Source organism: Pinus tabuliformis, chromosome 1_1 (assembly GCF_031772625.1).
Source record: "Pinus tabuliformis cultivar Carrire ecotype Pingquan chromosome 1_1, CPIR1, whole genome shotgun sequence".
Lineage (NCBI taxonomy): Eukaryota > Viridiplantae > Streptophyta > Pinopsida > Pinales > Pinaceae > Pinus > Pinus tabuliformis.
Window position 1 is genome coordinate 718,841,415 of NC_142297.1, and position 13,149 is coordinate 718,854,563.

At 41.7% G+C, this 13,149-nt stretch overlaps 1 pseudogene; it reads right to left on the minus strand.

Moving 5' to 3' along the window:
* The window catches only part of LOC149215913 (sucrose synthase 4-like), a 52,167-nt pseudogene extending 39,230 nt beyond the window's left edge, over positions 1-12,937 (minus strand).
* Between the last annotated feature and the right edge of the window lie 212 nt (positions 12,938-13,149).

The window sequence follows — 13,149 nt, forward strand, 5'->3', positions numbered from 1 at the left end:
GTCCCTGGGATAAACTTTTATTAGTAATCAATTTTTTGTAATAGTTTTTGTAAAGAATGTAAAGTCTTTGCAAAATGTGGAAACGGAGCATGAAGCTAAGTAAGAGTCAAATGGGAATTAGCCCCTTGTATGGGTAGGTGGTAGGATGGTTTTGAGACTCGCCCATGGTCCGCGGACCATGGTATTGTAATGAAAAAAAATAAAAAAATAATATATATATATCTATCTATATATATATATATATATATATATATATATATATTTGAGTCATATCAAGTCTAAGGATGATATATTTTGGTGAAGAATAAGTTTAAGGGCAAGGTGCTAAGGTAGGAAAGATTTGTTTCCTGTACATAAGTGAAAGAGGAAGGCTCCTACAGCTGAGTGCGCAGAGACCTTGGTAAGTCTGCAGCTGAGTGTGTAGGGTGGAAAGAGTCTATAATTGAATGTTGAATCTAATAAAGATTGTTTTGGATCGAATCTATTGCATCTATGCTTTGTTCTTTAGTTTTGTTTAACTTTATACATCTGCACTCAATGATCTGTTTATATGAATTAATGTGTTTTTACTACACGAATCTGCTGGATCTTTAATTTTTATGCACGATAAGTGTAATTAACTGCCCTCGCAAATTTATTATATATATTTATTATAGTTAACTATCAAAAAAGGTTATATCTATGCAATGACATATTTGGGTCATAAAGGCTTCAGAATATATGGTTGATTGCGTGAAAGTAGTGAACTCATATCCTTTATACATGAAAAGTACAATCCAATCTCTTCACGAAGATCTAAAGGTCAATTCAATAGAATTATAGTAGTTTACAGTCAAAAGGCTTAGATATGCATGAGGGAAGATCTAAGTGGTTAGGGTGAAAGGAACCACATCAGATAGGTATTTTAATGCAGAAACCTAGTTATAGCATCCCCCAATACTGCTTCAGGTGAGAATGAAGCCTACGCTATGTAGATTGTTGTTGAAAGGGCCAATAGTGTAGGGTTTTGTTGGTTGGCACGAATAACTTTGAACCTCGGTGAGGCACCTTTAAGCCAAAAAATGATTTTGTTGCTGGGACTAGGATCTATCTGAGAGATGTTTGATGTCGAATAAGTGGATTCCTATGAAGAAGGAGATCGAGAAGTGGATTGACCAAAAATTGCATGTGTTTGTGGCTCAAGAGAATAGAAACTCTACATTATCCAAGGAGCAGTGGTTGGAGATATATTTGTACACAGACAAGACCGAAGTGTTCTTCTATTTCCTCCCTTGTGAACTGCATGAGTGGTTGTCTAGATTGGCAGACAGTCAGGGGACGTGGAGACTCGACAACCCTATAGTGTGGACTCCATAACTAGTGAGGCATCTGGAAGCATCAAAAAGAAACATCACGTGGGTCATTGATCACTGGATTGATTGAATCTTATGTGGATTTGTTACTGAGCTCACGATCGATAGAACTATCAACTATGGCGAAGTAGAGCATCAACTCTTCAAGAGACTGCGAGGTAAGTACTTGAAATCACTATAAAATTGGATTAAAATGATGTTATGTGAAAAGAGGGTGCAGTTACCTTTATGTTTGGGACTACGTGAAGTGGGAAATTCTTTCTAAGAATCAGAGAATCAAGCTCAAAGTACAATCCGCTGATTGAATCCCCTTCAAGTGACAACGAAGGGATGGTTCAGAGTACACCACAAAGTGTAGTACAATTGATTAGGTAGGGTGTCCCAAGGATACCTCATACATCCACTTTGCCTCCACCTCCACCTCATACACCTACACATACACCTTCACCTCCACCTCCACCTCCACCATTCAACATGGAAAACTTAATCAAAATTATGATTTTTAAAGGGGTAGGGACTGAAGACCCCAAACAGTTCTGATTTGTTGCAGATGTTGTGTGGATGACATAGTGGATTATGGATGGTAATATAAAGAAAGTGCAGCCTATCACAACCTTACAAGATCGAGCGTTGACCTTATACATTAATTTATGCACTGATAACCCCAACGCAATGTTGGCAGAAACCCAACAAGCACTGAACAAGGAGTTTAGAAATCCTAAGTCAGAGATGCAGTCAATGACTAAGTTCAAAGAGATTCATCAGAATGTAAATGAATCTGATCAAATATTGAAGTGCCTGATCCTGTAGGCTAATATGGTGATCTCATATTCCTAGCATAGGGACTGGTATATCACGTCTCTCTTACCACACTTAAGATTGGCTCCATCACAGCAAAAGATTGGGACACAAGAAGAGGTTGTTGAGATCGTGATGAGGATGGAAGCCTCGCCAGATCAGGATACCAGCATTGGAGTGCAGTAGATCCAATCACAGTTGGAAAGGTTGGATATGGAGTTGCAGAGCTTAAAGACTGGAAAACAAGTGCAAACTGAGGTACACAATGAAGTATGGTGCATCAAGTGTAAGGATGAAGGACACGATAAAGATCACTACCCAGTGTATCAAAATTATTTGATTGGAGGAGGTCCAATCCCTTTGAAACTTGAAGTTGTTGTGGGAATGAGTACTGGAGCCCCTTTATTGTGCGGTATTATTTAGATTGGTGGAAAACATGCTACGGATAACTGCCACCTCTTGCAAAAGTTTGTTCAGACTCCTAAGAAACTATTTTGTAATTTATGTAAATCACTAGAGCATGACAAGTAGAATTGTCCAAGCTATGAGTTGATGATGGATCAAACCCCTGGATATCAAATGCAGGCAGAAACTCAGCCTTAGGATTAGGGGACAAAGGATTCTAAGGCCGAGGATGAGGAAGAGGGGGCGGAGCTGGTAGAGGTAGAGGACATATCATTTGTTATAATTGTGGTGAGCCAGGACACTACGCGTGTGACTGCCAAAATCCACATCATACCTCATGTCAGTATTGCAGGCAGTTAGATCATGAAATAGAAGATTTCCCATTGCTAATAGTGAAGATGCAAGAGAAGAAGACACATCAACCGACACAAAACTTACAAATGATGAAGGCGGAACCTCGCGAAGAGGATCAAAGCATAAATATAGTGACATTAAATGGCATGGCCATAGGTGAAGATAAGGGAAATCCGTGTGAAACTAAAGGTTGGGTGCATAAGGTTGCTGAGAAAGAAGTATAATTTAACCTTAATAAAGCTAAAGAAACATTCATGGAAGCCAAGAAGAGCTTCTTTGAGGCCTCGACCTTAGGAAGCCAGGGGAAATTGCCAAAAACTAGTACAACAGAGGATGTAGACCCTTTGGTGTTAGCCACTTTCCTAAAGACCTGTATGAAGTTACTGTGCGATAAGAAGGTAGTAGAAGGGATCCAAGAGCTAATAAAAAAATGTGTAAATAAAGATAAGACCCCTTCTGAACAACACACTATGAGAAAACTTGGTGAGAACAAGAGGTGGATGGGACGCGAGATGAGGCTAACTGTGCAGATAAGAGAATATGAAATGGACCAAGTAATCTTGGATCTGGGGTTTGATGCCAATGTACTTCCTAAATAGATGTGGGAGAGGATGGGGAGACCTATGCTGCAGTGGTCTCCTATTCAACTGCGCATGGCTAATAGCAGAAGATTATCCTGATGGGGTGATTATATGGTGTAACGGTAGATGTTGAGGGCGCGAGCACGCTGGCTAACTTTGAGGTCATTGAAATAGTGGATGATAGTAACCCTTACCCCGCGCTATTAGGAATTGACTGGGCTTTCGACATGGACACAATGATCAACTTGAAGAAAAGGAAGGTGACTTTTGAAAGGAAGGTGCTTAGGGTTATAGTACCACTAGACCCTACTGAGGGAGTGCGCTATACTGAACCTATTCGTGACTTTATGGAGGACGATGATGATTTGGACCAAATATACAAGATCACAATGTGGCATGAGGATTGGATCAATCATATGTCTGATGGAAGAATTTCGTAGGATAGGGATAGTTCATGTACTTCAAACTCAGATGAAGAATTGGAGCATTGGAAGAATTAGTTGCACAAAGTATCTACGCTATGGTGCAATAGGATGACCAAATCATTGCGATGCGTCTCAACATAGGTAAGTAATCTCCCACATTATGATGGTTTGACTGATATACCATTGTTTTTGGATGAATTTGAAAAGGAAGTTCCCAAAGAAAATCTCTTCCAAGCGCTTGAATTGGCACTATGCGGTACACCTGCCCATTGGTGGGGTACAAACAAGGAGAGATTCACTGGATGGAAGGAGTATACAAGAATGATGAAGTTAAGGTTTGGATATGCTAACACCAGGATGATTGAGAAGTACAGGGGGAAGTATGACCCTCGTGAACATTTGGCATGATGGAATCAAACTTGGGGAACATAGCCTCAACCAAAATGGGTGCATGTCTTTTGTCACACCCTAGATACAATCCCAATAAACTGGGATTTAGAAACAGAGCTTCAACATGGGACAACTGAATGGAAGGTCTTAAGGGAAAGTTTTTTATTGAATTTCAACTTTAAAGATGGGTTTGAGTGCATTAATGAAGTGCTCCAAGAGATAAAATCTACTATCTTCAGAATAACTAAGGAACAAGTAGAATGGACTCAGCCAGATTGGAGTACACAAATGTGCCATGCACTAGAATGTTACAATGTGACGATCGAAGAGGATGAAATTGATCCAAGAAATATCAACATTAAAATAAACTCAAGGTCAGCGTGAGGTTGAAGGACCTAAGACAGACAACTATGATGTAACAGAGCCACTGGAGATTTGACAATTAAATATTGGATCTAAAAGGAACCTAAGTTCATGATGATATGGGACTATTGGGATGCAGATATGGTGGATAAAGTTGTAGAATTGTTGCATGAATACTAGGATCTATTCCCTACAAATTTCTCGGATCTGAAAGGAATTGTAGGAGATTTACACGTAATAAAATTACTTTGAAATCCTACGCGAAGCCAGTAAAGCAGAGACCTTATCGGCTCAACCTGAAGTATAAAGAAAAGGTACGCAAAGAACTAGATAAAATGATGGAGGCCACAATTATTGAACCAGTGGAAGAATCCGATTGGGTGAGACCAATGGTTGTCCAAGAAAAGAAACACCAACGAAATATTAGGATATGTGTAGATCTCAGAAATATTAATGATGCTTGCGTTCATGATCTGTTTCCAACGCCTTTTATAGATGAGTCTTAGAGAATGTTGGAGGACAGGAGGCATACTCATTCACTAACAGATTCTCAAGATACTATCAAATCAAGATCGCACCAGAGGATCGTAGCAAGACTACCTTCGCGACGGAGTGGGGATGTTTTCAATATATAGTAATTCCATTCAGGCTAAAGAATGCACCCGCAATCTTCTCCCACGTAGTAATCGTGATGTTCAAGGAATTCATTCATAAATTCTTGGAGGTATACTTTTATGGATGGACTGTGTTTGGATTATTGAAGTTTCCTGTTACGAGTCTGCGGCTCGTGCTGGATACATGTCATAGATACTAGATCACACTGAACTTGAAGAAATGCATATTTTGTGTTCCTTTCCGAATTTTTCTAGGCCATGTCGTATGTAAGCAGGGATTGATGGTGGACCCTACGAAGATTGTTATGATTGTAAATCTAGAAGCTCCCAGGAATGAAAAACAATTCCGCATGACATTGGGGCACACTGGTTATCATAGGAAGTTTATCAAGGCTTATGCTCAAATCAATGTGGCGATGGAAAAATTATTGAAGAAAGGTGATGTTTTTTTGCGATGAAAAGTTTCAGCGTAGTCTGGATGTATTGAAGGAAAAGATGGTAACTATGCCAATCTTGGTGTTACCAGACTGGAAGAAGGAATTCCACGTGCATGTAGATGCATCATATATTGCGCTAGGTGTGGCATTGACCTAGCCTAGCGAAGGTGACATTGATCATCCAATAACTGTTGAAAGTAGAAAGTTTTCGAAGGCTAAGAAGAATTATTATACTACAAAGCGCAAAGGAATAGCCATCACGCTACAAAATTTTTGACATTATTTGTTGGGTGCACATTTTAAAATGTATACAGATCATTCTGTGCTGAAATACCTGGTCAATAAGCCTGTTTTGGGGGGGGGGGAATCTGCATGTGGTTATTGTTGTTTTAGGAATATGACTTTGAAGTAATTGTGAAGCGAGAAGGTTGAATGCAGGACCAGACCACCTGTCTAGGATTGAAATAAAAGAAGAACCAACTAGCTTGGAGGAAGGATTGTTAGATGCACAAGTACTTGTTGTGCATGTTGCGGATGACGATTTTGTGATATCTTTCTGTTTTTCACCATGGGTACAGCCTAGGAAGGGTATTCATGTTAGCAGAAAAAGGAACTAGTAGATTGCGTTGTTGATTTTTTTGTTATAGTAGGACATTTGCATAAAATGGGAACAGATGATATATTGCAAAGATATGTTATGGAATTCGAGTGCGCTAATATCCTCGCTGAAGCACATGGAGAAGTGGCGGGAGGAAATTATGTCGGTAGAGCGACCACATAGAATATTTTGCGTGCAACATAATGGTGGCCGACATTTCATAAGGATTCTAAGTTGTACTGTAATGCTTGCGATGCTTGTCAAAGGATGGGGAAGCCTTCGTAAAGAAATGAATTGCCCCTAAACCCTCAAGTTTCATTGCAATTATTTGATAAGTGGGCTATTAGGACTGATACAATGACTAGGAAAGAAGACGGGTGTGTGGTATACTATCACTGCGATAGAATACTTAACCAGATGGCCAGAAGTGAAACTAGTGAAGGATTGTATAGCTCCTACAACTGTGAAGTTCTTGTTCGAATATGTCTTAACTTGGTTTGGGTGCCCTAAGGTATTGATGAGTGATAGGGGTACATATTTCCTGAATGAAACAATAAGCATGATGCTTGAGGAATTCCAGTTGTACCATCAAAATAATACGCCCTATCATCCCCAGGAAAATGGAATGGTGGAAGAATTTCATAAAATCTTGGAGAACGTATTGATTGGGATGTGCATGTAACAACAGTTTTATGGACATATAGGATGACCTACAAGAAGTTGATAGGCCAAACTCTGTTTAAGTTGGTCTATGGGATAGAAGTGGTGATGCTAATGGAATATATTGTGTTAAGCCTACACATTTTAGATTTAACAGAGATGGTGGATCACGAGACCTTGGAAGAACAGCTCATGCATTTGATGGAATTGGAAGAGGACCATTTTCTTGTAGGATTTAACCAACAAGTGCAAAAGGAACATGAAAAATCTTGGCATGATAGGCATATTAGGCTACACAATTTCAAGGCGAATGATTCTGTGTTTTTGTATGAAAAAAAGTTCACAAAGTTTCTGTGAAAATTCTAATTTCACTGGTTAGGGCCATATGTTATTAAGGAAACCATGGATGGTGGCGCAGTTCAGCTCACAAAGCTGAACGAGGAACCATTCCCAGAAAAAGTGAATGGAAGTAGGTTGAAGTTGTATACAGGGGATCCTACCCCTACACAATGACTACATGGTAGCAGGACAGTCGTAGTAATCCAAGAAACTGCAATGGATTGCAGGACTACAAACAACACTACCTGAGGAAGATAAAAACAAAAGAAAGAGGTCGCTGCTAAGACAACTACTGAAGAGCTTGCTGAAAAAGAGCGCGTCATGACAGAAACCACTGTGGAAGTTGAGAAGTATGGTTCTCAACAAACTGTAGAGAAAGATGGATATTATGAGGAAGACGGTGGTGATGGAGAGCAGAGCACCCCGTTTTGGATTATAAAGTGCCACAAAGAGACAACTAGTAGACCAAGAAAGAAACACAAGCTAAACAAGCAGGCGTTGTTGGCTTAGGGGGTCCTAACCCAAGTTCAACGTTAAGTTAGCCAAGCAAATACCTACACTACTGGCCCTTTCAACATCAATCCGTGGAGCTCAGACTAAAGTCTCACCCGAAGCATGTTGGCGGGATGTTGGAACCAGTTTTCCACACCTAAAGACGGTTATGATGTCGTTTTTGTACCCAGACCGACAAGCCCTCGAGGCTTATTGATATAACTTCCTCTTACCAGCCTCTAGCCCTTCGCAAAGGTCTACATCTGTCTTTTGCGTACCTTAAATAGGCGAATCAACCGCTTACATGCCTCTGTAAACACTCCTAAGTCTGTTTTACCTGGATAGGCTTAAGTGTCTGATATATTTAGCATGCGTTAAGATATTCTTTACGTAAACATAAATTATTAATTGTGTTCATTTAACAATGTAAAACATACAAATTCACGCATCAATACAACATTAAATCATAACCCATTATTCATCATAACATAAACGCATTCATTCATAACAGAAGTAAATGGGTAAAACACAAATATTTCCATAACAATCTCTTTATTGATACTTCAGATTTGCTTATAGACTTGAAACAACACACCGCACTCAGCTCCAGGGGTCCGCGCACTCAACCGCGGACTCTATTTTAGGCCTCTGTGCAGACATTTATAGAGCCTCTCTTCTACTCTAAGACTCTTCACTCTTATCTCCTATTGACCCATTACATTCATCTTCAAAACTTCTATGAACTGCCTTAGACTCTCTAAGACTCTCCCGTTTATACAATCCCATGGTCCGCAGACCATGGTAGGTCTACTAAAGCCGACACAATTTACATAAACAAAGGGTAAAACCCTTTTATAACACTTTACATCTACGTGCTCCGCGACCACAAACTATGGAGACTTTACACTTTACATACAAAAACTTGGGCTTTCAGCCCCAAAACATGGGCTTTTGCCCCAAAATTTGCCTTAGGTGATCCTATCCCAACAGGCCCCCAACCCAAATATTGTGACTCATCCCCAGGTCACTCTACTGGCATCGAGATCTTACTTCGAAGACCTCCCAACTCCACTTGCGCTACTGCAACTTTAGTTGTGCACTGCGTAGCTACCTGCTTGACTCGTTCCACCAGCTGCTTGGTTACTAGTCCTACGCTATCTTCCTGTATATTCTGCAATAATCTCTGCAGGCTGGCCAACTTCTCCCCAATGGTGGCGGAGATCACATAGGCCTCATCCAGCCAAGGCCCTAATTTGGCATTGAGGACTACCTCTTTCTGTTGCGTTGCTTCTACCTATTCTTGCAATTGCTTTGCTTCCTATAGCTTTGTGAATCTCTGTGTGACAGCAATGGTGCATGTTGTCGCCTTTTCTTCGTCCTATTGCTGCTGCAGTTCTCGGGCCTCTATGTTCAACCTCTGCAGGTTAGGATCTTCCTACTCATGCAGACTCATAATTATCTCCATAGAATGCTTGAAGAGCACAGTGCATTCCACCACCGCAACATCTAATACAATGACTCCATCCCTTACAGCATCTTCACGCTATTCTTTGACCTCTGGTGGAGTTAAAGGCCAAGTCTTCAACTCCAGCTTTGTAATTTTCAGGTTCAACTCAAACTAAACCTTGGCCATCTCAGTTTTCATGTCACGCACACCTGCAACCAACTTCTGAATCTTGGCTTCTACTGGTGCTTCTTCTGGGATATGCAGTTCCAGAATGGTTCTGCATGCTTTAGTTACTACCGCGGCAGTGTTCTCATTCTTCTCCTACACCTTCTTCTAGGCTTCAAGCACGACCGTCTTCTCAACAAATATCTATTTGTTGTTGATTTTCTACTCATTGATTGTGCGTAGCGCGCGCTACTCTTGGGCCTTAAGTTCTTCAATCACACCTACTTGTAGGGTGTGAAGGAATTCACTAGGGAGCGCCACCAAGTTTAGTCCCACATTCCTCAAAGAACTGACTGTAGCCTTTTCAGCATCCACGTTCATGCTCAAGGCTCCATTAGGCAGCATGACTACTCAAAAATCCAAAGAGTGAACCAACTCCACCACTGCCATTGTCCCCAGTGCTAAACTGGTTGAGGTTGTGCTGGTCTACCACGCTCCTACCTATACTCTAGTTGTTTAGATCTGCAACTCACGTAGACTTGTCTAAATGGCATAGAGTGCCTGCTTCTAGTGCTACTCAAACTCCTGTAGTGGTTCCGCTATTGTACCCCTTACCTTGTCCCCCAATGTCATCCAAGTTTCCCTCTGTCATGGTGATTGGGTCTAGCGATGACTTAGTGGCCTTGGTCTTCTTCCGCAGTCCTTCTTTTTCCTATTCCTTGTTCTGCTTCACCCAGAAGGGAGTTCTTTCCAGATCTCCACCGCCCTATTCTGATTGCTCCTCTTCATTTATCTATGGTGAAGGACATTTCTGACCTCTGTTAGAGTTGTGCTCTTCCTCCCATTCCTTGGTAGCACACTCCTCTTCTGCACGTGGGTTCGCCTCAGTCTCCTTCTTTCACTTTTCAGCCAACTGCTGAACTTTCAACCAGCCCAGTTCCTTTTTTTTGTTTTTTGCGGACTTACTAGACCCGGTGGACAAATTGGATGCTATACGCCAATTTGCTGGCCAACGCTCAAGGACTACTGTAATTTCATCATCCATCACGAGGTATGGTAAATCATACCACTTTTGTTCTGGGTCCTTGCATGCCTGAATGGAAACCTCATGGAAGTCTGCTTTGAGCTCTGCGTACCCATATAACTGCTCAAAAATTGTTGGTGACAACTGTGGCTTCCGATTCATGGCCATATTAATGCTAATTTCCATCAATACCCAAAACATCTTGCTCTCCTGGACCTATTCAACGTCCTTTGTGGCCCGTGGCGAAGAAAACTGCACCTCTTCTAGAAAATCTAGCGTGATCAGAGGAAATTGGCTGTCCTTCGACAACTACCATTCGACCAGCACAATCAAAAGTAAGAGCCATGAGTAGTGAAATGTATTTCTCTGGTCTTGTGCCTCCCTGCAGTTCGTGAGGAGCGCGTTGCACAGGTAGCACGCCCATTTGAATTGTACGCCCTCCGCGTACTGGGCCGCTAATGAAACAAATAGTGTCGGCACCTCGTCTGTGCGACACTTCCTCATTACCTTGCTAACCAAGATCTGGGTGGACACTTTCACTGCAGGGTCCATTATGCTTGAAATTGAATATCCATGCAGCTTCTTGACAAGCTTAAACTTGCCCTTCATCCGCTTGGCGAGGTCGTGCTCCCCTGTCTTTTCACCAAATTCCTTAGCCGTATTTAGCCCTGAATGTGGTAGTAAGCTGATCCTATGGATTAGCATGTCGGTTATAGGGATCAGCTCCTCCAACCACATGCACCCATCGTGCACCTGGCACAGAAACTGTTTGATAACAATCAAATTTATGGGAACGTGGTGGTAATGCGATACCCATAGCGGATTCAGCAATCCTGCCTTTTCTACCCCATGAATACACTTCACCGCTCCAACACAGTGACACTAGAGTCCTTGTAGAATACTCGCTACATGAAATTATCGGTAGCTAGGTGGGGGAACCGCTCAATGTCCCCCAAGTCCCAATCTTCAAGCTTCAGGTGTGGGACTCGCGCCATGCATGGACCTTCAAATGTTATGTTTTTTGGTAGCAAGGGTGTGTTAAGAAGAAACTTTCCCTCATCTGGGTCCTTTGGGACCTTCACGTTGCCCTAATGTGGAGGGATGTATTATGGCAACTTCGAAATAGGGTATACCCCTTCAATATCGATGTCCTTTGCACCCTCATCACCCTCCAGGATAACCACTTTTCCCTTTTCCAGCGCAGTTGGATTTTCTTTCGTCTGATGTTTTCTTGGTGACTCATGCACTGGCGGCGTCTTCTTCTGTTTATCCTTCTTTGGCTTGGGAACCTCTCCTGCTGGCATAGGCTTCGGCCTAGGTGACCTCAGTGATTTTGGCACTATTTCGGGCACCTCCATACTTACGACCTCAGGGGAAGCTCCCTCAGAGGCAATAGACCCTCCAACACTTGTAGTTTCCATGGGTTCAGACATGAAGCTGTTAATAAGTTGCTGAGTTTCCGCGGGTAACCTGTCAAACACAGAACTAGCCACCAAATCATCAAAGAACACATGGTTCATGCACACCAAACAACGTGACACATAAACTCTTAGAACACAAAGTGTCTCTCATTGGGTGGCCATATATAATTTATAGGCAAGTTCGAATTCAAATTCGATCATTCCCCCAAAATCCACTCATAAATCCTAGATTGGCGGGAGATTTTCAAAGATTGTGCTCTTAAATTCAGCCTTAAATGCCTCCCCCCTCTCCTCTTAGCCATTTTATCACTGTCAAATCATGAACAATGACAATAATAGTCACTTTCTGGCTACATCGCGTGGTCTCTCGTCTCATCGTGCAGCTCCCTTCATGCATCCGTTGACTTTGTGACACCTGTCTATCTTGCGCAAGCCCTTCATCACACAGTTCTACAACCCAGGTAGTGTATTTTATAGTCTCGCACCTCCTTGGAGCTGCCTAGAGCGTTAAGAATGTTCCAACATCATATAGTCATCTGGCTAGATCCCCAATGTATGGCTTCAATCAGCTGCCATTTACCTTTCTAGGAAATGGATCTCCTTTCAATTTCACCAACTGAACTGCTCCACCATCTGTAATCTCCTTGATCACGTATGGCTCTAACCAATCCTTCTGAAATTTTCCTCGAAATTTATCAAACTTGTTATCATATAATAAAACTAAATTGTTTACCTTGAAGTTGCACAATTTGATGTGTTGATTGTGCCATGCCTTTTTGCGCTCCTTCTGAACTTGTCGATGGAATCCAACCAAGAATCTCTCTTCCTCCAGTTCTGTTAGCTACCTTTCTTCTAAAGCTTCGCGGTCCACCATTCCTGTGAACGTCACTATCTTTAGACTAGGCACAATGTACTCCATCGACATCACATCTTCTACACCATAGACTAGTCGAAAAGGTGTTTGTCCAGTTAGCTTTTTACAAGTAGTTCGATAAGCCCATAACACCGTTGGTACATGCATGTCCCAATCATTGCTCTGCGCATTACAAACCTTTGTCAGTGTGTTCTCCATTATCTTATTAAATTCTTCCACTATCCCATTAGCCTGAGGCTAATATGGCATGCTCTTTTGATGATAAACTTGGAATTCCTCCGTCTGCACACTGATCGTTTCATTAACGAAATGTGTACCGTGATCACTCATCAAGATCTTCGGGATACCAAACCTAGTAAGCACATATTCAAATAGGAACTTCGCTATTGTTGCCCCTATACAATCCTTTA